Here is a 22,441-nt window from a genome sequence, read left to right as displayed (position 1 = left end):
AGGCCAAAATCTATGCCAGCGTTCGAAGAGGCAGGTTTGGGCAGAAATAGATTTGTTAGTCAGAAATAAATCCCAGATGGAAAACTGAAAAGCAGCAGTAAGATTCAGGTCAGTGAGTTGAGAGCGTGGTTACAAGTGAGACTGCAAACACGGTTTTATTACGGAAAAAAAATGAAACTTGCGAGAAGTAAAAAGGGGAGGATTTCATTACTTCGTGGCACTAAGGACTCACGAAGGATGACTGGGTGCAGGATTCCTCAGGGCTTTCGGCTTTGTGGAAACGGGAGCCCTGAAATACCCACTGGCTAAAGAAAAGCTGCACACTGAGGAGGAAAGAACAGGTTGCCCAGGGAGGTTGTGGATGCCCCGTCCCTGGAGGCATTCAAGGCCAGACTGGACGTGGCTCTGGGCAGCCTGGTCTGGTGGTTGGCGACCCTGCACTTGGCAGGGGGGTTGAGACTCGATGATCTTTGAGGTCCTTTTCAACCCAAGCCATTCTATGATTCTATGATGATTCTATGAAAGGGACTAAAGGAGGTGAGGGTGATGTGTTAGGGAGGAACCTGCGAGGATCAGTGCTGGCTGCAGCCCAGCCATTGCCTGCCAGCAATGGACTCAGTGCTGGTGGTGTGGGTGACAGCAGGGAGGATGCCAGCGGCAATGCCACAAGGGATGGAGACATCCAGCTTTGCAGTCCTGGAACTCAATGGGTTTGAAGGGTACCTGAGGAGGTCTGGACAATAATAATAATAACACAAATGTCTCTTGACCACTGGCATTTAATGGCAGGCTGAGGGCAGCTCTCCGATGGGCTTTAAGCAGCTCTGACCGTGCCTGGCTCAGGGAGACCTCGTGGTGCACGCTGTGCAGCCAAGGCTCGCTGCAAAACTGCACAGTCCAACTTCCCCAGAGTTAAAAAGCCTTCAGCAAATTAGAGAGAGGGCAGAAAAGAGCTGCAAAAATAATTTGGCTATTAGAGAAAGTTCTTTACCCGGAGAGATTTAAAGAGTTTAATCTGTTTAGTTCATCAGAAAGACGATTAGGAGAAGCCTTGATTACAGTATCTAAGTGCTTTCACAGGGAGAAAACAACAGGTATTAAAGGTCTCTCTAATCTAACTGAGGCAGGCATAACAAGAAGCTATGGGCAGGAGCTGCAGCCGGGCGGATTCCAGTGGGAGAGAAGTTTGGGGAGATGCTGTGATGAACCGCGGGGAAACAAACAGAAAGGAAATTGGCAAATTTGCCATCCCCTCTTCTTTCAAAATAACACCCCACTATACAGTGTACAGAATGTGCAGCTCTCGCCTCCTGACACAACCAACAAAAGGACACGTGTGCTTCCCACACTGCCCGCTGCCTGCTGCTGTCTGTGTGCATCTCCAGGGCTGGGCACCTCCGCAGCCCACACGGGAGCCCTGCAGCCATCACAGTGGCTGTCATGGTTTGCTCTTTTCAGCCTCTGGTACAATGTGCAATGAAGAAACACCAGGCGAGCTCCTCACAGACAGCAGCCTTCCTGATGCATTCCGAAATCATCTTTTAAGCTGTGTTCCTTGTTCTGGATCTCCAGACACCTGAAGCCTTTAAAATCATAGAATCACGGAACCACTGAGGTTGGAAAAGTCCTCTAGGATAACCAAGCTCAACCCCAGCCACCCCCAATGCCCACTGACCGTGTCCCTCAGTGCCACATCTCCACTGTTCTGGAGCACAACACAGTGACCCCACCACTCCCTGGGCAGCTGCACCAATGCATTACCACTCTCTCTGAGAACAAATCTCCCCTAATATCCAACCTGAACCTCTCCTGGTTCAACTTGAGGCCATCACCTCTTGTCCTAGAGCAGAAGGTGGCATCTACCCGAACCAGCACAGCGCCTGGTGCTGGAGACTTCCATCCCAACCCCTAGCAGTGTCTTCTGTGGCTGCATGCAACACCTTGAACTAAGAGCTTCTTTGAGGACACAGCGAAATTCTTGCAGCGTCTGGAGCTAAGAAGGAACTATTCAGTCATTGCATTTGGGTTTTTTGTCTTCCAATTGGAAAATTTCCCGTGAAAAGCAAGATATTTTATCCTAAAAGATCAGTGCCTGGTGTCCTAGAAGCTGCCTGGGTTCCCCTCTTACAGCCACTGCCACAAGAATGTAACACGGCTGCTGCTGGAGGCAGGACTCGTGACCAAGGGTCCCTTCCCCTTGGACTGCCCACAGGGAGCAGGGCTGAGCCTGGCAGCATCTGCTCGTGCCCAGCCTGTGCCCTGTACTGCCCAGCTCAGCCAAAGCCCACCTGTAATCTGGCCCCAGCCTGTGTCCTTCCTCTATCATGCTGTTCCATTAGGATTGTAATCAACTCATTCAATCCTGTGTCTGCAGCACTAATTCTCCAGGCAGGAGGCTGCAGCCCTCAGCACCAAGAAGAGAGGCAGCTCTGTTTTGTGCCCTTCACCAGAACACCTGGATGCAGCTGGAGGATGCTGCAGGAAAGGGACAGCCCCGTGCTATGCACCAGGCCTGCTGGGCCCCACCTGGCTCCTGTCACACACCTGCAAAAAGTGGGACAAAATCTGCAGCACTGGCACAGCAAGCTACTGCCTTACAGTCTTAGCACTGCACCCTCCTGTGCTCTTCACACAGTCGTTTGTTATTGCTTATGGGTTTTTCTAATTGATTATGTTGTTGGGTTTTTTTTTTTTTTTAGATGTATTTACCACCTCATCTATATAGAGAGTGTTATATATATTTAGACTGGATACAAGAGCATTGCTTTTTGCAATAATGGCAGTGAGGCACTGCACAGGGTGCCCATGGTGGCGATGCCCCATCCCTGCACACAGCCAAGGTCAGGGGACAGGCTCTGAGCTCCCGGTGGGGCTGTGGGTGCCCTGTGCATTGCAGGGGGTGGGAACACAGGGCCTTGAAGGGCCCCTTCCAACCCAAACCAGTCTGTGAATCTATGATTCTAAATATATACAACCACAAGTTACTGTTTCCACGAGGAAGGAAGTTCTAAATTATGCACCCAGCTCCTCTGTGAGATTTTCGGAGTGTTCGTGCATATGTTGGGGCAGGAAAAAAGAAGAAACGAATGTATCAGTGTTCTTCATCAGCTTCCACGTTTTCACTCCTTGTTTCACCCACTGCCTGAAACAGTTTCCGCTAAGGAAGAGCTCAGCAATGGGCTCCAGTGTGCAAGGAGCACAGCTGCAGTTATCCTGGCATCCTACGCAGCCTTAACCACACCCCGTGCTTCGGCAGGCTGCACGAGTAGCTGGTGTGTTATGGAAACAGGTGAAGAAATACACATTCACTTGCTGTAACAGCAAGAAGGGTAAGAATGTAACGCTGTAATGCTTTCCCCGTGAAGGAAACAGAGATAGATGAGATCGATACGTTGTTATTTGTTATAAAAACATAAAATACTACATATATATACAAATGGGACAGTAAAAGTTTTCTTTCAAGAAGCGTTTTTCCCAGGGCTTGTTGGAGGCTGAACTCAATGGCGACAGCTGCAGCCTTTCTTCATGTCCCTGTGTTTAAGCACCCTGCTGCTCACTCACCTTGAACGCAGCCAGGAGGATCCCAGCCAAAAGGAAATTTGCTCCTCGCTCTTGCGATGCTCGGCCCCTCCGGGCAGCTCGGGCAAGCACCCTGCTCTTCAGCAGCATTGCCAACCTTGGGAACGCCTCCCAGAGCTGGAACAGATTTATTTTTTCAGGAATTCCGAGTTCTACTTTTATTTATTTGTTTGTTTGTTTGTTATGTTACTGCCTAGTTAGCGTTACTCCTGCCACGCAGCTTGTTCGAGGCTCACACTGCTGGTTCACAGCTCCCCTGAGGCTGACTGAGCCATCTGTATTCTCCCCACTTGTACCCAGGCAATTCACTCCCACCTCACGGCACAAGCACATCCCGATGTGCACAGCCCTCTATCTGCAGTCCCAGCTTCCACCCATCTTTAAATCCCTGCCTTCTGCACGCTCCCTGCTCTGTGATAGTGCGGTTCCTCCCTCACGCTGCCAAACCCTCCCCATTTTCCCACCTTGTGCCGTGATGTGCTTGAGTCAGCACAGCTCTGCTCTAGGGGCAGCCCGGTGCCACTTCCCCCTGCAGCCCCTTGGCCAACTCCATCCCCGCAGGGGAGCACCCGCACCCTGTGAGGCTGCACCAAACACTGCTCTGAAGCCTTGAAGTACATCTGCACTTCCTATGCTAGAAAATCAAAGGGGTGAAGATATCAGATTCATGCACCGTGGTATGCATCGGGACAGAGGAGGCTGCAGCACGAGCAGTGGGCAATGAAGAGGCTCCGTGCAGCCGCTGCTCGGCTTTGCTCTCCCTCCTCGTTCTCAGGCATGCCTTACATAGCACTGATGGTAAATTATTTTGCTAGATTATTATAGCCTGTATGGTGGAATTGGAGGCAGATAACACAATCACTCTGCCAATAAGCAGTCAATGCAGGCACTGTGGGAGGTGTAATAGTTTCTCATGGCAGTTCCTAGAGAATTGATTAGCGCTTGCCTCATTAGCTCAATAGCAATCAATGAGTCTAAACAGCCTAGATGCTATTCTTGCACATCAGAATTGCATAATAAAAGTCCCGATGACAGATTTACTCAGCACACAGTTGTAGCACAATGCTCCACAAAGGAGAGAAGAGATGTATGGGGCTGAGCGTGGGGAGGGGTGGAGGAGGGGGCAGGGGGCTCAGTGGGACGGGCAGAGCCCATGGGGAGCAGCCCCGTGCCCCTCGGGGTCAGTAAATCCCTCCTGAAATTCCATCGATGTACCTGAACCAAAGCATTTCAATCCTCAAGCGCTTCACGTTGCGCACTATCGCCATCAGAGAGATTAAAAATATTTTCCAAATCTCTTTAAAAACATTAAATTAAAACAATGAAGTCTGATGAAGTCTAAGCCTTCACCATCTCCCTGTAGAAAATAATTCTTATTTTTCTTCTACGAATGAAGATAGGGTAACTCTCCCAAGAAACTGAAGAGCTCTCTGATCTCACCACTCCCTCCCGTGGAGAGCCAGGCCTGTGTGCCTCACAAGGACGGGCAACAAAGGGCAGAGTGCGTTGGGAAAAAGGCTGAGGGGCTTCCTCCATCCACAGCACATGGTGCTGAGTTACCAGCAGGGAAATTCTCCCAATGGAGGAGGTGAGCCCAAAGGGGAGCATCAAGAAAGATGGAAAACCAAAAGAACATAAGACATCTCCCGGTGAACACATAGAAAGCAGTAAAAGCAGAAGCCTGAAGGATCGGCTGGGACAGGTCAGGAGGAAGCAGAACTGTGTCGCATCAACTCATAAGCACACAACTGAATGAATAAATCGTAAAACCATAGCATCACCAAGGCTGGAAAAGACCTCCAAGATCACCCAGTCCAAACATCCATCTACCACCAGTACTTCCCCACTAAACCAAGTCCCTCAGTACCACATCTAAAGGTTTCCTGAACTCCTGCAGGGACGGTGAAATGTTCAGTGTAAATGTTGTGTATGGTTGGAGTGTGGCTGCACATTAATATTAAAGTAGCGGTGAGAATGCTGGTGTCAGGCCTTGGGAACAAGAGTACTGCGGAACTCCTGAGCTGGGAGTGATAGCTGGGTAAGAGACTCAGCAGAAGGAACTGTTGCTGGCAGCTGTGGTATCAAAGGAGCAAGGAAAGTGCTGCCAGAGACCAGATCGTGGGCTGATGTTTTTCTAAATGACACCACCCATCAATTCTCACCAGGCTTTAGAAGCCCTGAATTTAACGCAAACCTTCATCCCTTTATCTGTTAATACATTAATTATACAAAAAGGAAACCTAAGGACGGAGACCTTGGTGAAGGAGAGAGAAAGATATCTGATGCATCACTCATTTTTTCATTTACATGAGAAAGAGAAAACACCAGGAGTTGAATGAATGAAATTTTGTCTTTTTCGGCACCTTTTGTTTCCCCCGGTGACACAGCTGAATTAATGCGGATCCCATTGGGCTGATGGAGAGCTCCCTTGGCCGTTTGATGAGCCGTGATAAAGTCCTTGATAAGGGACTGAACCGGGCTGCTGCTGGCTGATTAACTGCCAGAACGCAGCCGATAGATAATAAGTGAGCGGAGCGGAGTTTGAGACAACTAGAAAACGCTACCCATGAAAATACAACCTTTGTATTCCCAAAAACTCATTGTGATGGAAGGCCTCGCTTTTATATGCGGTGGTTGTGACAGCTAGACCATTCACTTCAAACAACTGCATGGGAATTCACATCTGGTTTCCTTTCCTTTGTTCTCTTCATCCCCACTAAAACCTGAAAATTGCCATTACGCCAAATATCAACTTTATCGATAGTGACAAACACGGCTGAGTTTTTTTGCAAGTGTGTTCAATACTGAAAATTAGTTTTAAATCATTAAATTATGTAAGATTGCTACAATATCGGTGGAATTTCAAGACAGATTGTATAAGGGAAAAATTAAGTTTCCGTAACTGATAATGTACTTAGATGTAAATAACATTTCATTTTGGAGCAATTGCTTTATGAATCTCTAAGTCTTATTTAATTAATCAATGCACTTTGCATCAGTGACAAACCACATATTCAGCAGATTTAAAGATGCATATTCTATTACGGGAGCATTAAGCGTAGCTTTATCAGGGATTTAATAAATAAGAGCAATATTCCAGTGCAAAACACTCATAAAGAGCTGGGCTCAGGGGGGCATAAATTGTGACACGATGGCATTTTTAAATCAAAGTATATGTGTTTCTTAGAGTCGTAGAAGATGAAACGTAGTGCCAAACTCGCTGTTTTAAGCCCCCAAAATGCATTTTTTATAACCTTGGGCAGGGGATAAGGAAACACTTGCAGGATGAGCACCAGGAGAGCTCTTGTGGGGAAGGCACACAAAGTGGAGCTGACGTCAGGGTGCGACCTTGCTCTGCTGTAACTGCATGGGGAGAAGTATTTGGCACTCCACCTGAGCCCTGAAAGTGGTGAAACTGCAAAAATAAGAGAGTTTCAGCAACAGCACCGTATTATGGCAAGTCATTGTACGACTGCTCCTCCGTAAGATAGCGCATGAATAACAAAACTACATCAAATGATCCCTCTGGAAGGGTAGAAATAATGTTTCAAGTTCTGAAAACTCAAGTTTTGAAGCTCTAGCGTAGAAATTCAGAACGTAGAAATGCTTTGATTGGATCCAGCCCCTTTGCACCCTCTGGAGGTCTCCTTTGAAGTAGGAAAAAAAAGTGGTATATCTGGTTTTCTTCCAGCTACGGGGTGGTTATCTCTGCCTGCAGCCCTGGATGGCTGTCTGTGGGATGTGTTTATAGGGTATGGATATGGGATGCGCACACGGGATATGCATATGAGGTGTGTGTGGGGGGGATACGTATATAGGATGCGTATGTGGGACATGTATGTGGGGTGTGTAATGGGGTATGCACGCAGGGTATGTATACATTCAGATCCCTCTTGCAGGTCTGAGTTTTCTGCAGAAAATTTTCGATTCCATCTGTCTCCCATCTGTGTCTTCAAGGCAGCATTACACTCCCAGCACGAGCTGGCCTTTTCTTTCCCTCCCCAGCTGAGCAGAAGTTCTCTCTTGAGAGAGTGGTGAGGTGCTGGCACAGGCTGCCCAGAGAGGCTGTGGACGCCCCATCCCTGGAGGTGTTCAAGGCCAGGTTGGATGGGGCCCTGTGCAGCCTGGTCTGGTATTAGATGTGGAGGTTGGTGGCCCTGCCTGTGGCAGGGGGTTGGAACCTGATGATCCTTGAGGTCCCTCCCAACCCAAGCCATTCTATGAGATGATTCTATGAGAAATGCTTGCTAGTACCTTTCAATAATCCCTGCTCAGCTCTACTTCAGGTGCAGCAAAGCACAGCTGGCCATTCCAAGCCCACTCCTTGGGCTGGATACACACACCCCAGCTCCCAGTAATGCTGACAACTGCAGGGCAGCATGCACAGCACCTCTGCAGGGCTGGCACCAGGGGCTTCAGGGAAGCTCTACTCTGCAGAGACACAGCTGTGATCTGGCCACAGCCAGCTCTCAGAAGCCAAACCATGCCATCGTCCAGCAAGGTGTGTGTTGCTGCTCATTTTGTTTTTAAATTGTGAAGTTCCTAGCCTGGAAGCTGCTGGTGGCTCTCAGCACTTTGTGGTTAAAAGTACCAAGATTTGCAAAGAATACAGAACACGCTGCAAGCCGCTAACGATAAGGTTCCTACCTAGTGCTGCACGAGGCTCAGTCAGTTCTATGCTGCTCGTCCTCATGAAAATTTGCCTTTTTCTGGATGGTGGATGGGTCCAGAGTACAGCTTCCTCCTTCTAGACGAGAGACAAAGAAAACATTAACAATCCCAAATCGAATGCATTTTAGCAGCATTGGCACTGTCTATGCCCTTAAACTACAATGGGAGGACACAGACAGATAAAGATTGCAGCTGAACGGCCATTTAAAACGAGCTGCCCCAGCTCAGTGTAATCCTGCTCGATGCAGATCAGCAAAACAATCAGCTCACATCAGTCTCGTGCCACGTGTGTTGCCGTTTGCAGGGATCACCCTGAGGGTGGAAGCCTTGCAGGTGGGCATCGTCCTGCATGCAGCTGCAGAGCGGAGCCTGCCGGGCAGCATGGGCTGAGCCAGGCCCAGCCACAGAGCTCTCAGCAGGGCTCTCCATTTGTGAATTAACCTCCACGCAATTTCTCTCCCGTTCTGTATTTCTGGAAGTGTTATGGGTTTTCTTGCTCTGATCTGCACACAGTGACTGGTGGGCTGTTACTGGTAGAGAGATGTTGTCCTCCCAGCTGCCGCTGCAGCAGGAAGAGGAGCCTGCAGGGAGACGAGGCCTGTTTGGTTGGCCAAGTGACATCAGGGGAGCTTTTGGGAGTACCAACATGTTTTTTTCACATCTACGTAACGGATTCAAGACTAATGAAGGATACTACCTATCCCTACAAACCCTGCCTCTCTCATAGCCTTCCATCATCACAGCTGCAGCAGCAAATTACAGCTATTGACGTCGTACTCATAGATAATGGTTACTGCCATGGTATTGTTCGTATTTATTTATACACCAAATATTATGTCTCCTAACCACAGTCCGTGTAGGACGCCTGCAAGGTCTCATTCCACCATCACGCCTTCTTCTCTGAAAAAAAATGACAGTTTGTGCACAGTGACTCCTGCACCCCAGATTCACAAAGCACTTCAGAGTCCAGGGGCAGAGGAGAAACACGAAAATTTCTAAGTACAGGTGAACGTTTGTCTTCCAAAATGTCATGCCCAGTTTGTTAGCCTCCCCCTCAACCCTTCTTCCTATACCCAGGGTCTTGCACCTCCCCATTAATGCAATATTAATTGTAACTAGGCCAGTTATGAAAGAAACTGTCTCCTTCCCTTCCCTACTCCTTCCCCTTCCCTTCATCTCTCTGCTCTCTCCCCTCTCCCCTTCCCCTTTCCCTTCTTTTCCTTCTTCTGGATGATGATTAAAGGAATAACTTATTCTCAGGAGATAAAAACCATTTCACTCTCTAGTCTCACTCTGCAGCTGATTGCTGAATTCAGTGGATATGAGGAATGGTTCAGCATCATTGACTCTATAAGAATTTGGTCAGTGACTCGTGTATCAATGCAGATTTCTTTTGTATGCCACACATACATATGGTTTCATTTCACAAATTACAAATAATAGCCTTAGCCTTTCTAAGTCGGTCTACACAGTCTAGTGCATCTGTATAAATCCTGCACCAAATAATCTCTGCTGTAGCAAAGAATCAATGCTTTCCAAATATACTCTTAGCCCCCAAGTTTCACAGAGCTTTTTTCCAGGCTGCATCTACCAGTACTGCCACGTAGCACTGCTCCTTTCTTTCCTAGTTCTTCCATTGCACAAATCTCAACATATATTCTGGTTTGCCTTGCAGCCAGACCTATATGTTTCCTTCCCATTCTATGGGATTTCTCACTGCTTTAAAGCAGAAGTTACAAGTTATTCTGCATTGTTCGTCTCCCACGGAGGAATACTCTAAATGTGGGTCCTGGTGATACGTAGGTTATGTTGTTAAAACAAACAAAGCCTTACAAAGAGCACCACAAACTCTACAGTTTGACCAGGAAAAAAAGAATAGCAAGGTTGAAAAAACAAATTCTCTATTATGACTTAAAGGCTCTGCCCACTCGTTCCCCATAAAATGAAAGCACTTGGTAGGCACTAGCAAAGGCCCATGCTTCCAGCACTGGGGCAGGCTGGAAGAGCTGACACTCCGAACAAAGCACATCCGGCCTTATCTTCAATTCCTCCTGAGAAAATGCAAAACAATTACTGCTGCTCCTCTGAGCATATTGTCTCGTACCAAGAGGTAATTTTGGCAGCTCCTCACTGCAATCATGTGGAAATTTGTCTTCTTTTAAAGAACTCTCGCCAAGTTGGTTACTCTTCTGAATAGCAATCCTACAGCAGAGAAGCTATTTGCAAGCAAATGCTATGGAAAATATGTTCTGCAGGTGATGAATGGGAAATTTAGAACAGTGTGTCACGGCCCACGGAGATCACACAGTTACATTTCTTTTCTCCTCCTGAGGGATGGATCACGGTGCATCTTCTCTTCCCTGAGTTTGTCACGTTCCTCATCCTCTGAGATTAAACCCGTCAGGTTTGTAATGAAAAGCAAAAACAAGGGGCAAAATGAAAAAGTTACTTTCAAACGTGCCATCTCAAATTAGAATTTGGTCTGAAAATGGCCTTGTCCAGCAGCGCCTTCCGAGCCCTGCTGGCTCACACAGATCGCAGAGACCCTCTGGCCATCCCCTCGTTTGTTCTGTGAAAACAGGAGCAAAAAGCGAAGGAATATTTGGAAAATCATAGAGGCATCGAGATGACATGCTCACAGACCTCAGCGAGCAGCAGCACCGACCTGAGGACGTTACCTGCATGGTTCCACCCTCCCAGCTGGCTCAGGGAGGCTCATTCATGCCCCTCATGGCCTCTGCTCAGAGGACATCAGCAGCTGATGCTGAGAAATGCTGAACCTCCCCACCGCCATCACCAGCACCGCAGCAGTCCTTGCTCGGGTTTCACAAGTAGGAGATGAGTATGCGATAAAACAAACTGCACAATGCCATCACATCGGCAGCCACAACATCTACTGCTAATGCTGTCATGGCCAGCACCGGTGTGACAAGCGGCAGCATCAATCTTTAAACGGGATAATTAACGGAAAGAGACAAGCAGATGCCTCAGACAAGCAATGGAATAATAGAGATGAAGCTGTGCTGAGAGACGAGTGCCTTCATGTGAGCTGTGTGCAAGCAGCACCCGGGGAGATGGTCCATCTCTTTGAACACACTCCAGCACTCCCTGAGCACCAGACATGCAGGGAACATGCCAGCACGCTGTGGACCCTTCATCAGTGGCAGCCCAGAGGTGTTGGTGGGGCTGCTGGCCCTGCTCTGCACACAGCACGATGCTCAGAGCTGCTGGCCCTGCTCTGCACACAGTGATGCTCAGCACTGCTGGCCCTGCTCTGCACACTGCATGATGCTCAGCACTGCTGGCCCTGCTCTGCACACTGCATGATGCTCAGCACTACTGGCCCTGGTCTGCACACAGTGATGCTCAGCGCTGCTGGCCCTGCTCTGCACACATCGTGATGCTCAGCACTGCTGGCCCTGCTCTGCACACAGCACGATGCTCAGCACTGCTGGCCCTGCTCTGCAAACAGCACGATGCTCAGCACTGCTGGCCTTGCTCTGCACACAGCACGATGCTCAGCGCTGCTGGCCCTGCTCTGCACACAGAGCGATGCTCGGTGCTGAGATGCAGCGTGGGAGGCAGCAGCAGAGCTGAGCTGCCCGGCCGCCTTCATCCATCTGACATGGGCTCTTTCTGAGGGCTTTGCTGTCGAAGAGACGTGGCAGCTCTGCTTCCCACCCCCTCATTACAGGAGGCCCAGAAACCAAACAAACTTGAGATAAAAGCCTCTTCTTGGCTGGCAGTGCTTGGATCACCTTTACCAGCCGCCTGTGAGCCTGTGCTGCTCGGCTCCGTCTGCATCAGAGCCCCTGCCTAATGAAGAACTTGGCGGCAGCAGCAGTCTCAGTGGGGGTTTTCCTCGTGTTTCATTTCCCATGAGATGGGAGCGTGGGATGGGGCTTTCAGTGCTGGCATGCCAAAAGCAGGGATAAATGTGGGCAATGGCAGCTCGCAGGGTGCTGGCAGACCCAGCCTCACAATGGGGCTGTCCCATACCGGCCCTGCATGAAGCTGGGGCAGCAGTTTGCTGTGGCTGCTTCTGGGGTACAGACACAAATCGTGCTTGGTTTCCAGCCTGCACTGGGAAAATCAATCACGAGCTTCAGCTGCAGCACACGAATGTAACAGTTCTGCGTGCGTGGCTTCGTATCAAGCACTTCATTTATTTTTTGGCTTGAATGATTCTGATATTTTGGAACGTCAGTAAACTTGTTTCTATACCTCTGAATATTTAGGCTTTCAAATTAGCCATAATACAGGGGGGAAAAAAAATGTTTAATTACAGAAACAAATCTAGCAAGGGAAAGAAATGAGTGGTAGCAGACCAACCCCCTCCCAACAATTGGAAAGTGTGCCTTATTGATGCACATTGCAGCGTGACTGTGGGGGTTCAATGGTACAACACTGTGCGCTAGGACCCCTGTGCCCATCAGGGTGCACTCACATCACTGCTCTTCCAGCACAGAAGGGCTGCTGGGCTGTCTCCCTGAGGCCAATTCCTACTCTGGATCAGAAGCAAAAGCAATTAGTCCATAAACTGATAGACTCCGAGGTAAGGGGCACCTGTATCTTCTTTATTCTGACAGCGTTCACCTGGCTGCTTGTCACTGACACTATTACTCCTCCTGCTGTGGCACAGGTCTCAGGGCAATGTCACACTCATTCCGGGTCCAAAGGCATCCAGAGAGGAAAGCCAGAACTCAGCCACACCTTCTGCTAAAGCCCTGCAGCACGCCTCCTCTGCAGGCTGCACTTGTTGGCTTTCCCACTGCATCCCTTGCTCCTCTGCCTCTCCCTGCCAGAACAAAGCGCTCTCTCGCAGACAAGATGCTCTTCCCACAAAGGTCCCAGTGGGATCTGTTGAAGCCGTTTCAGTCTTCTTAATAAATTACAGGGCTGAATTTCTGGATGTGCTCATTTGAGGCACATTCCCCAAGCACCCACATGGCCATGCAATGCGCTTCTTCCTTTTTAATCAGGTGGACATGGGAAGACCCTGGGGTTGGTCCCAGCAATCCCACATGCAAAGGGGCAGAAGGAGAGCAAGATCTGCCCCACTGCTGATGATTTCCAAGAGATGACCACATTTCCCATAGCACCAAACCCTCAGCCGCTTCCTGTCCCCCTAACCAAGACACAGCCACACTCCCTCCTTGCTGGGCCCCAGGCAGGCACTTGCATTTGCTTCAGTACAAATGCATTTTTCCAAACAGTCCCAGGTTCCTGCATGATCCATATTGCCCTGTCTGGCTCCTGCTCAGTGTTAGCTCGGTGCTAGCTACCAGAGCTTTGCTAGATTTTCTATTCATTTTAATCAACAGCAATATCCTTCAAAATGATTGAGTCAAATGCTGGAGAGGCCCTACAGAGTCTCAGTGCAAACATTTCTGCACAGAGATGATTTCTTGCATGCAGTTATTCTCTTTCATTGCTCTTAATTCATTTAACTCCCGCTTTCATAACTTCTTACCGAGTACACTGGAGGATTTTATGTTGAAGCTAAGGCTTTAGAAAAGTCTTTGTGCATTACATAGGTCACTGGTGTTCTTCAGGTTTGCAAACTCCATAATGTCTGCACCCATGATACTCTTCTCTCGCACAAGGACTGGTTAAGAGCTGAGTAAAGACTTCAGGATTCAATTCTGAGCTAAGTGCCAATTTGCTTTACATCCCCTACATGGAATGCAAACCGAGAGCTATTTAAACTTCAGGAGTTTATTATTAAGGAATTGCATCACCTCTCTTCTTTCTTTTTCTTATTTTTCATAGAAATCATAGAATAGCTTGGGTTGGAAGGGACCTATTATAAAGGATTATAAAGTTCCAACCCCCTGCCACAGGCAGCGCCGCCAACCACTAGGTCAAGTATTAGATTGCATTGCCCAGGGCCCATCCAACCTGGCTGTGAACACGTCAAAGGGACAGAGACTCCACAATTTCTTTCTCCCCACTCCCTGGGCAGCTGTGCAGTGCATTACTGCTCTTTCAGAGAAGAAATGTTTCCTAATGTCCAACCTGACCCTCCCCTGGTGCAATTCCTGTTCTGTAATTCAGGGTCTGGGGTTGTGGCTTTTGGTCATTCTGAAAAATGGGAATTTCAGATCAAACCGTTGTGGAGTCTGAAATGATGCTTCCTTCATACACAGTCCTGCAGGGGGTGGAGAATTGTTTTAAATGAGGAAATTTGCTAAAAACCTCTTTGTCACATAGAATTGTTATGCCCACATCCTCATATGCTTTTCTTTTGTTTAAGCTGAGATAGCCCCAGTTTCAGCTGAAAGTGCAGCGATCCTCCTTCACCCATCTGTGTCGTACTCTGAAAGGAGATTACAGTGCATTATAGAAATGTCATTTTCTAAGATGCATTTTTGCCAGTAACACAAACGAGAAATAAATATTTATAAGTTTTACAGGCAGCAGAATTAGAGCTCTTTGCGGTATCTTTTTGATTGAGGAACAATTAAACTACAGGGTGCTTTAATCCTACTTAATCCCATAACACAGCTCCAGGGTGCTGACTTTCTCTGCCTACAGCAGGACATTGCAGCCCATCTCTCCTGCCAGTGCTGGTCCTGCCCTGCAGCCTCAGATCGTGCATTAGTGGTGGTGAGGGGTTACACTCACACGCTGTGTAGAGCCCCCCATTTCCAGCACCTTCAGGTGCCTTGTCCCTGCCCTGTCCCAGCAGTGTCCCCAGCCTGGCTGACACCAGGCACTGGCAGCAGGGGCACCCTTCTTTGTGCTCCCTTTGTCTTGCAAGTTGTAACACGGGAGCTACACAGCATCATAAAGCCATAGAAGCACAGAATTTTTGGCTTGGAAGTGACCTAAAGCCCAACCAGATCCAACACCATCGCTATGGGCTGGGTCCAGGGCCCCATCCATGGTCTTGGGCACTTCCAGCAATGGGGCACCCAGAACAAAGAGTTTTGAGAGGACTAGGCACACTTTGACATGGAAAACTGGCATTCTGTAGTCTTTAAATTAACCTATAATTACTGAACACCAATTATCACCACCTTTATGACTTCAAAATTCTACTCATGCAAAAAAAAAAAAAGGCATAAACAATAACAAAAAATCCTAAATCATGTCGTTTTAAATTGTTAGAATTAGTTGTGAAATTCTCAAAGCTGAGCAAAAGCCTTCTGCTGGATGCTGGGTTTTGCTTGCTCTGCCCCTGTGCCCGCACTCTTCTCTCCACTCTGGTCTGTCAGTGGGACAGAATCATAGAATCCTTAGAGTTGGAAGGGACCTCTGAAGGCCATCTAGTCCAGCTCCCCTGCAATGCACAGGGACACCACAGCTCCATCAGGTTGCCCAGGGCCTGATCCAGCCTCACCTTGAAAGCCTCCGGGGCCGGGTCATCCACCACATCACTGTGCAACCTGTTCCAGTGCCTCACCACCCTCACTGTAAAATACTTTTTCCTTATGTCTAACTAAATCTCCCCTCTTTGAGCTTGAGACCATTTGCCCTTGTTCTGTCACCACAGACCCTGCTGAAGAGTCTATCCCCTACTTTCCTGTAGCCCTCCTTTAGGTACTGACAGGCCGCTCTCAGGTCACCTTGCAGCCTTCTCTTCTCCATGCTGCACAGCCCCAGCTCTCAGCCTGTCCTTGCAGACAGGTGTCCCATCCCTGGGATCATTTCTGTGGCCCTCCTCTGGACATGCCCCAACCGGTCTATGTCTCTCCTGTACTGAGGACTCCACATCTGGATGCAGTGCTCCAGGTGAGGCCTCACCAGCACAGAGCAGAGGAGCAGGATCACCTCCCTCCCCCTGCTTTTTGTCTTTTTCAACAGAGCAGCGCTCAATCCTTTCATCCCCCAGCTTATGTTGGTAATGCGGGTTGCCTCAACCCAGGTGCAAGACCCTGCACTTGGATTTGTTGAACCTCATGAGGTTCACCTGGACCCGCTACCCAAGCCTGTCTAGGTCCCTCTGGATGGCATCCCATCCCTCTGGTGCACTGACTGGGGGTCATCAGCAAACTTGCTTAAAGTGCACTCAACCCCACTGTCAATGCCATTGAGGAAGATATTAAAGAGTACCGACCCCAGCACCAACCCCAGGGGGACACCACTCATCACTGATCTCCATCCAGGCACTGAGCCATTGACCGCCACTCTCTGGGTCTATCGGCACTTTGCCCAAGCAGCAAATGCCTTCTCCAGTTCTTCACATTTGTTCTCACAGGTTCCAACCAAAGCACTTCATAACCTCATAGTCAGCATACAAAGCGCTTCCTGACCACGTGCAGGAGACATCTTCCATGTGGGAGCACAGCTCTGGGAGCAAGCAGCACAGAGTGCTTCCAGCCAGCCCCGTGCAGGATTTATCACCTGCAAAGCTGTGACCCCACACTGCCCTGCTCTGTGCCGCCAGCAGGCAGGGAAGTCCCGCACCCATTCACCAGCACAACAGAGAAAGCAACATGAGCTGACAGAAATCCTGTTTCTCAGGGCCAGAGAGCTCAGAACAAAAACTACTTCAGTGTTTTCAGCACTGTGATACGTTCAGCTATTGCTCAATAATCATTGCCATTTAATGTTTATTTAACGCACATGATTCTGCGTTAGCAAGGAGCTTGCAGAATGCAGCTACCTGTGCTCACGCTCCCTCTGGCTGCTTAGTGAGCTCTGAAAAACAAGGTGATGGAAAACAGCAGAAGAGGACTTTTGAAGGCAGGCTTTTCCAATTGCACTCAGCTTTAGCACTTGCGTAGAGAACTGCAGCACAGCAGTGGTGCAATGCCCCATTGCTCTCTTTTGTTCCAAGAAGTCTTCTCATCCCTCTCACTTTTCTTATGGAAAGCAAAAGGCAGATTTGGCTTCCCAGCTTCTCCCCATGCTGCTTCATCCATGCATTTCACGCACTTGTTAAATTCATGCAAATCCAGAAAAAATTATAACAAAGGAAATGCAAAAAAATGTTCAAATTAACTCCTTCCAAATGCATTCACCTAAGAAGAGCCCTGTAAGCCTGCCTGCACTCTGATCTTACCTCCTCACTGGAAGGTGTAATTATCCCAGTGGTTCTGAGCATCACCAAAAGAATACATCTTTTAAAATCTTTAATTGGGCTGGGAGCTCATCGTACCATGAACAGGTGAAAGTAAAGTCCAGATTCCCTAACCCCATTATCACTCTGATTATGGAAAGCCAATCAAGTGACAGCAAAGCTGCCCCAAAGCCCTGGGCTGGGAATGCAGCTCCTGGGATCAGGGACAGAGCAGATCCTGCTGTGCTGGAAGAAGACAAACCATGGCCTGCTAGCAAGACACGCTGAAGACAATGTACACTTTGCAGAAGCATCATATGATATTATTCTTCTTCAGCTCTGCTGTTTGCTACCAAGTGGGACCTCCTCACACATTTCTGTTCTTGTCTAGAGGTGCAGGCAGCAGCTGTGCACAGGGAGCTGAGAGCAGAGGGGAACGTGGTGGCTCGGTGGGCCGGGATGGGCTGCAGGACTGCTGCAAATCTCCCTCTGTTCTCTGTCCTCCTCTGGACCCGCTCCAGCAGCCCCACATCTCTCTGTGCTGGGCCCCAGGCCTGGACGCAATACTCCAGGTGGGGCCTCACAAGGGCAGAGCAGAGGGGGACAGTCCCCTCCCCATCCCCTGCCACCCCTCTGTTGCTGGAGCCCTGCATGCAGCTGGCCTTCCAGCAATGGTTTGTGGGAGACCCATTGGATGTGAGGGCTCTGCCAGTCTTGACTTCCCCATCTCCTGGGGAAACCCCCCACCCTACTTGGTGTCAGTAATATTTCCTCTGCTCTAAAGTCTGTAAGGGAGGTGGGAATCCCCCACCTTGTCACTATGCCTGGTAGAATGTGCAGAACAGATAAGTGTGCAGTCAGTTAATTAGCCCTGATAACGCTTTGGCCTTTCCTACCATCTGCTCGGGTGCTGCTCAGAGACAATCCGCCTCTGGTTTAGAAGAATGGAAATAATTATGTGTGACCTAAGCATTGTTAATATAAGAAAAAACAGTTTAAGTAACGGAAAGGCTAGAAATGTAGCTAAATAATTAATTTGAATAATATAATCAATGCCAATTAACTCTAGTTTGTGACCATTAACTACAGTAAGATAATCTAAGGACTCTCCTGACTGAAGAAGGTTACCTTATTTTGTTGATAAATGAATCAGCCCTGAGATAATACACCTAAAACATGAGTCAGCGCCGTACAGTTTCTCAACTAAGAAAGCACAAAAATACGAAACCCAGGCAGCAGTCTTCAAGCAATTAAATGCCATCCCAGAGATCGGCCTCAGGATGGAAAGCTGCAGAGCAGCCCCAGCCTCTGCGGGGCAGGAAGCCTGGCTCCTGGCAGACATGCAGTGTGCTAGAAGGGCAGCCAGAGCAAGCATCTCAGGGAGCCTGGCATTAAAGCCCTCACGCTGCTCAGCTGAGCGCCATTCTGAGGGAAACGTGAGCACTTTGTCAACTTGCTGCCCACAGGAGACTGAAATAACGAGTGGTGTTGACTTGTATCCAGGGCATGAACGATGGGAGTCCTCAAAGGTCTTTTTCTTTTTGCTTCCTTTTTGTAAAAACGGGGTTTTGAAGTCCCTGACAGCTCTCACGTGCTCATCCTTGCAAACGTAACAAAAGGGGCAGCCCTGGAGCCCCCATGGTCAATGGAGCTGTTGGACGGATGGATGGCGTGTGATGCTTTTAATGCCTTTCTAATTTCTCGTTGCAACTTTTTTAGCAATATATCTTGAAGAGGAAAACACTTGTAGCGACCAAGCCGTATATTTAAATTGAACAACAGGCATTTAAAGGGAAGCTAATGGCACTTTTAAACTCTAAAAGCAGAAAAAGAAAAAAAAAAAACCACCATCTCCTATTCATCTAAATGTCACTTTCCCGAGCAGTGATAAACATAGATGGCTCAAACTCGGCAGTTTGCTGCGGGCAGCTACAAAACAGCGTGCCGGGCCAGGAGCAATTAGCAGAGCAGGGAGCTGCTGCCCTTAGTTTTGTTTAAAGACATTTGAAGCTGTCAAATAGCTTAGTAGGAAACCACCCCAGGAGGATCTCTGTGGCCAATGTGAGTAAGGCTCCTTAGCTGCTGAGTTAGAAAGGACAGTTGAAGGGTTAACTATTGCATGGGGCTCAGTCCTGGAACCGGTGCTCTTCAATGTCTTTATCAATGACATAGATGATGGAATCGAGTGCATCCTCAGCAAGTTTGCAGACGACACCAAGCTGAGCGGTGCAGTCGATCCATTGGAAGGAAGGGAAGCCATCCAGAGGGAGCTGGACAGGCTGGACAAGTGGGCCCATGAGAACCTAATGAGGTTCAACAAGGCCAAGTGCAGGGTGCTACACATGGGCTGGGGCAATCCCAGGTATTTATACAACCTGGGAGAAGAACTCCTCGAGAGCAGCCCTGCAGAGAGGAACTTGGGGGTCCTGGTGGACGAGAAGCTGGACATGAGCCAGCAGTGTGCGCTGGCAGCCCAGAAGGCCAACGATGTTCTGGGCTGCATTAAAAGAGAAGCGGTCAGCAGGGAGAGGGAGGTGATGGTCCCCCTCTACTCGGCTCTTGTGAGGCCCCATCTGGAGTACTGTGTCAAGGCCTGGGGCCCCCACCACAAGAAGGACGTGGAGCTCTTGGAAAGAGTGCAGAGGAGGGCGACCAAGATGATCAGAGGGCTGGAGCACCTCTCCTATGAGGAAAGGTTGAGGGAACTGGGCTTGTTTAGTTTGGAGAAGAGAAGGCTCCGGGGAGACCTCATTGTGGCCTTCCAACACTTGAAGGGAGCGTATAAACAGGAGGGGAACGATTGTTTGTGAGGGTAGATAGCAATAGGAGAAGGGGGAATGGTTTTAAACTGAGACAGGGGAGATTTAGGTTGGCTATTAGGAGGAAGCTTTTCACTGAGAGGGTGGTGACGCACTGGAACAGGTTGCCCAAGGAGGTTGTGGACGCCCCATCCCTGGAGGCATTCCAGGCCAGGCTGGACGTGGCTCTGGGCAGCCTGGTCTAGTGGTTGGCGACCCTGCACTCAGCAGGGGGGTTGAAACTCAAAGATCTTGGAGGTCCTTTTGAACCCAGGCCATTCTATGATTCCATGATTCTAAATGCTCTGCACAGCAGCAACGCATGGAGGTGCTTCATCCTTCAGCAGCCGTGACCATGGGGCCCTCCCTCAAGGCGTGCGCTCCGCGCGGCTCCACTCCACTGAAGCACTGCTCATTAGCGGCTCCCGCCATAAATAACCCGGAGCTCTATTCCCAGGGCTTGCCCACTACATTCTTGATCTACCACTGCACGGCGGAGGCTAAACGAGCCGCGTTCCGGCTCTTCTCTCCAATGCTTCTGAAGGCCCAGAGAAGCCAGTAACTTTTTAATCAAACACTCAGAGGAGCCACAGAGAGGAATTAACGCCGCGTCCTCTGCAGGGCAGGCGGGCAGCAGCCCCAGTGCTGCGTGTTAGGGAAGGGAGCACAGAAGGAAGCAGAAACTGTTTGCTTTTTTTCTGTATTTTGTTGCTTAGAAACCGCTGTTGATGAGTTTTGTTGGCTGTTGTATTTGTTTTTTAATATATATATATTTTTTCCCCACCACTGTTTCCAGTGAGGGAACAGGAGTGTGAATACAGGGCTCTCTGTGCCCCAGTCCCACAGTCAGCGAGGTTAACACCACAAATGAAAGGATTTCCATCAGCACGAATAGATGGCGGATCAGGATCAAGAAGTCAAGAGCTTTAAAGCCATTACATTTTCAGTTCTCTTATTCTGCTTTAATAAGCATAACATCTTGTTTTTCCATTTAGCCCACTTCAAGAAAATAAAACTTTCAGAACCTTTTGACCTTTAGCCCCTATAAAACTTACAGACAAACACAGAATGTGCCTTAGTAAGAGCAGCACTGCTTACCCTGACCTGCATGTCTCTGCTGCAGCTGCTTGCTGTCCTGGCCTAAGGTTCCCTCTAGGAGCTAGAAAGCAACATGGATTGCCATTGCTCACGTACTTTCAGCTCACACTTACTCTTCATCCATCTTCATGCTACTGATTTTCAGGGGTTAGTTCTGGTTGTTTCCTGATTTATAGGAGCGGGGATGGAAGCGAGAGCAGCAGGAGCCGTGAACACGTCTGTGCCTGGCCCCAGCTCAGAGCCTGGATGCACAGCAGGGCTGCAAAGCTACACGGAGGAAAGAGCACCGTGCTGCATTTAGGATGGAATCGTGCCTCGATCCTAAGGTATTCAAACCACCTCTTTACACAAATAAAAGCTTCACGGCATGGTTAGGCAGCTAAGTACGATATCCATTTCACGTGTGGGCAAAGCCTATAGGAACTTTCCAAAGTCACAGAAACGGAAAGAAAAAGCCTCCCAAGTCACCAAAACAGCAGCTGGATAATTACAGCTTATTTTTCAGATGACAGCTTCCAGTACAGGTTGAAGGTGAGCACTGCAAGACGCTCGATGCTACAGGAACCGAGTGACACCTGGGAGTGCCCTCTGCCCGCAGCCAAGTCTGCAGCTGCACCGAGCACCCTGCGTGCCCTTGGTTCCGACCTGCAGGAATTAAAATACAAGCAGAACAGTGGACAGCTGCTGTACCATTGTAATCCTGTGGCCGTTAAAACACATATAATGAATGGAAAGGAATGTGGAGAGCTTTGTGGGCAGCTGGCGGCGTGGCTAAGTGAGCCCCAGGAGGGAAGGAGCACATCTCCGGGAGAGCCCAGGCTGTGGTTCCAAATTGAGGAGCACATTCTGCCAGACCCTGACGTGCTGAGCTATTAAGAAAAGCTGCTCAAGATCGCTCTGGGGCTCTCTGCAGAACCTCATCAGGTGACAGTGTGCATTCACATCATCTAAAACCACCAGCGAGTCATGTACAGATGTGAGAACGCTGCGGAAACGTTCTCAATTTATGATAGGATCGATGCTCATATGATATTCTGAGGTCACATCTACCCAGCAAGTCAAGGTGTCCTTTTGCACTTCGGCTGCAGAGCTAAATCATAGAATCACAAAATGGTCTGGGTTGAAGAGGACCTCAAAGATCATCGAGTTTCAAGCCCCCTGCCGAGGGCAGGGTCACCAACCACTAGACCGGGGCCTCTTTTAATTATCATTATTAGTAGATGACCTAATCTAGAGATATCTTAAATTTGTGCAAGTGGTGCACATCAGCATTGTATGGGGGGGGGGG

General features: G+C 48.9%; 1 long non-coding RNA gene across 1 annotated transcript in view; it reads right to left on the bottom strand.

The window, feature by feature from the left end:
- LOC110402153 overlaps positions 1 to 22,441 on the bottom strand; it is a 185,504-nt gene that overhangs the window by 64,295 nt on the left and 98,768 nt on the right. The window contains exons 8-9 of the long non-coding RNA XR_002440930.1: positions 8,227 to 8,326; positions 3,562 to 3,696 (exon numbers count right to left, since the gene is read on the bottom strand). This is a non-coding gene — a long non-coding RNA (uncharacterized LOC110402153). The remainder of the gene's footprint in view (positions 1 to 3,561; positions 3,697 to 8,226; positions 8,327 to 22,441) is intronic.

The sequence above is a fragment of the Numida meleagris genome, chromosome 6 (assembly GCF_002078875.1).
Source record: "Numida meleagris isolate 19003 breed g44 Domestic line chromosome 6, NumMel1.0, whole genome shotgun sequence".
Classification (NCBI taxonomy): Eukaryota; Metazoa; Chordata; class Aves; order Galliformes; family Numididae; genus Numida; species Numida meleagris.
This window is presented reverse-complemented; position numbering and strand designations above follow the sequence as displayed.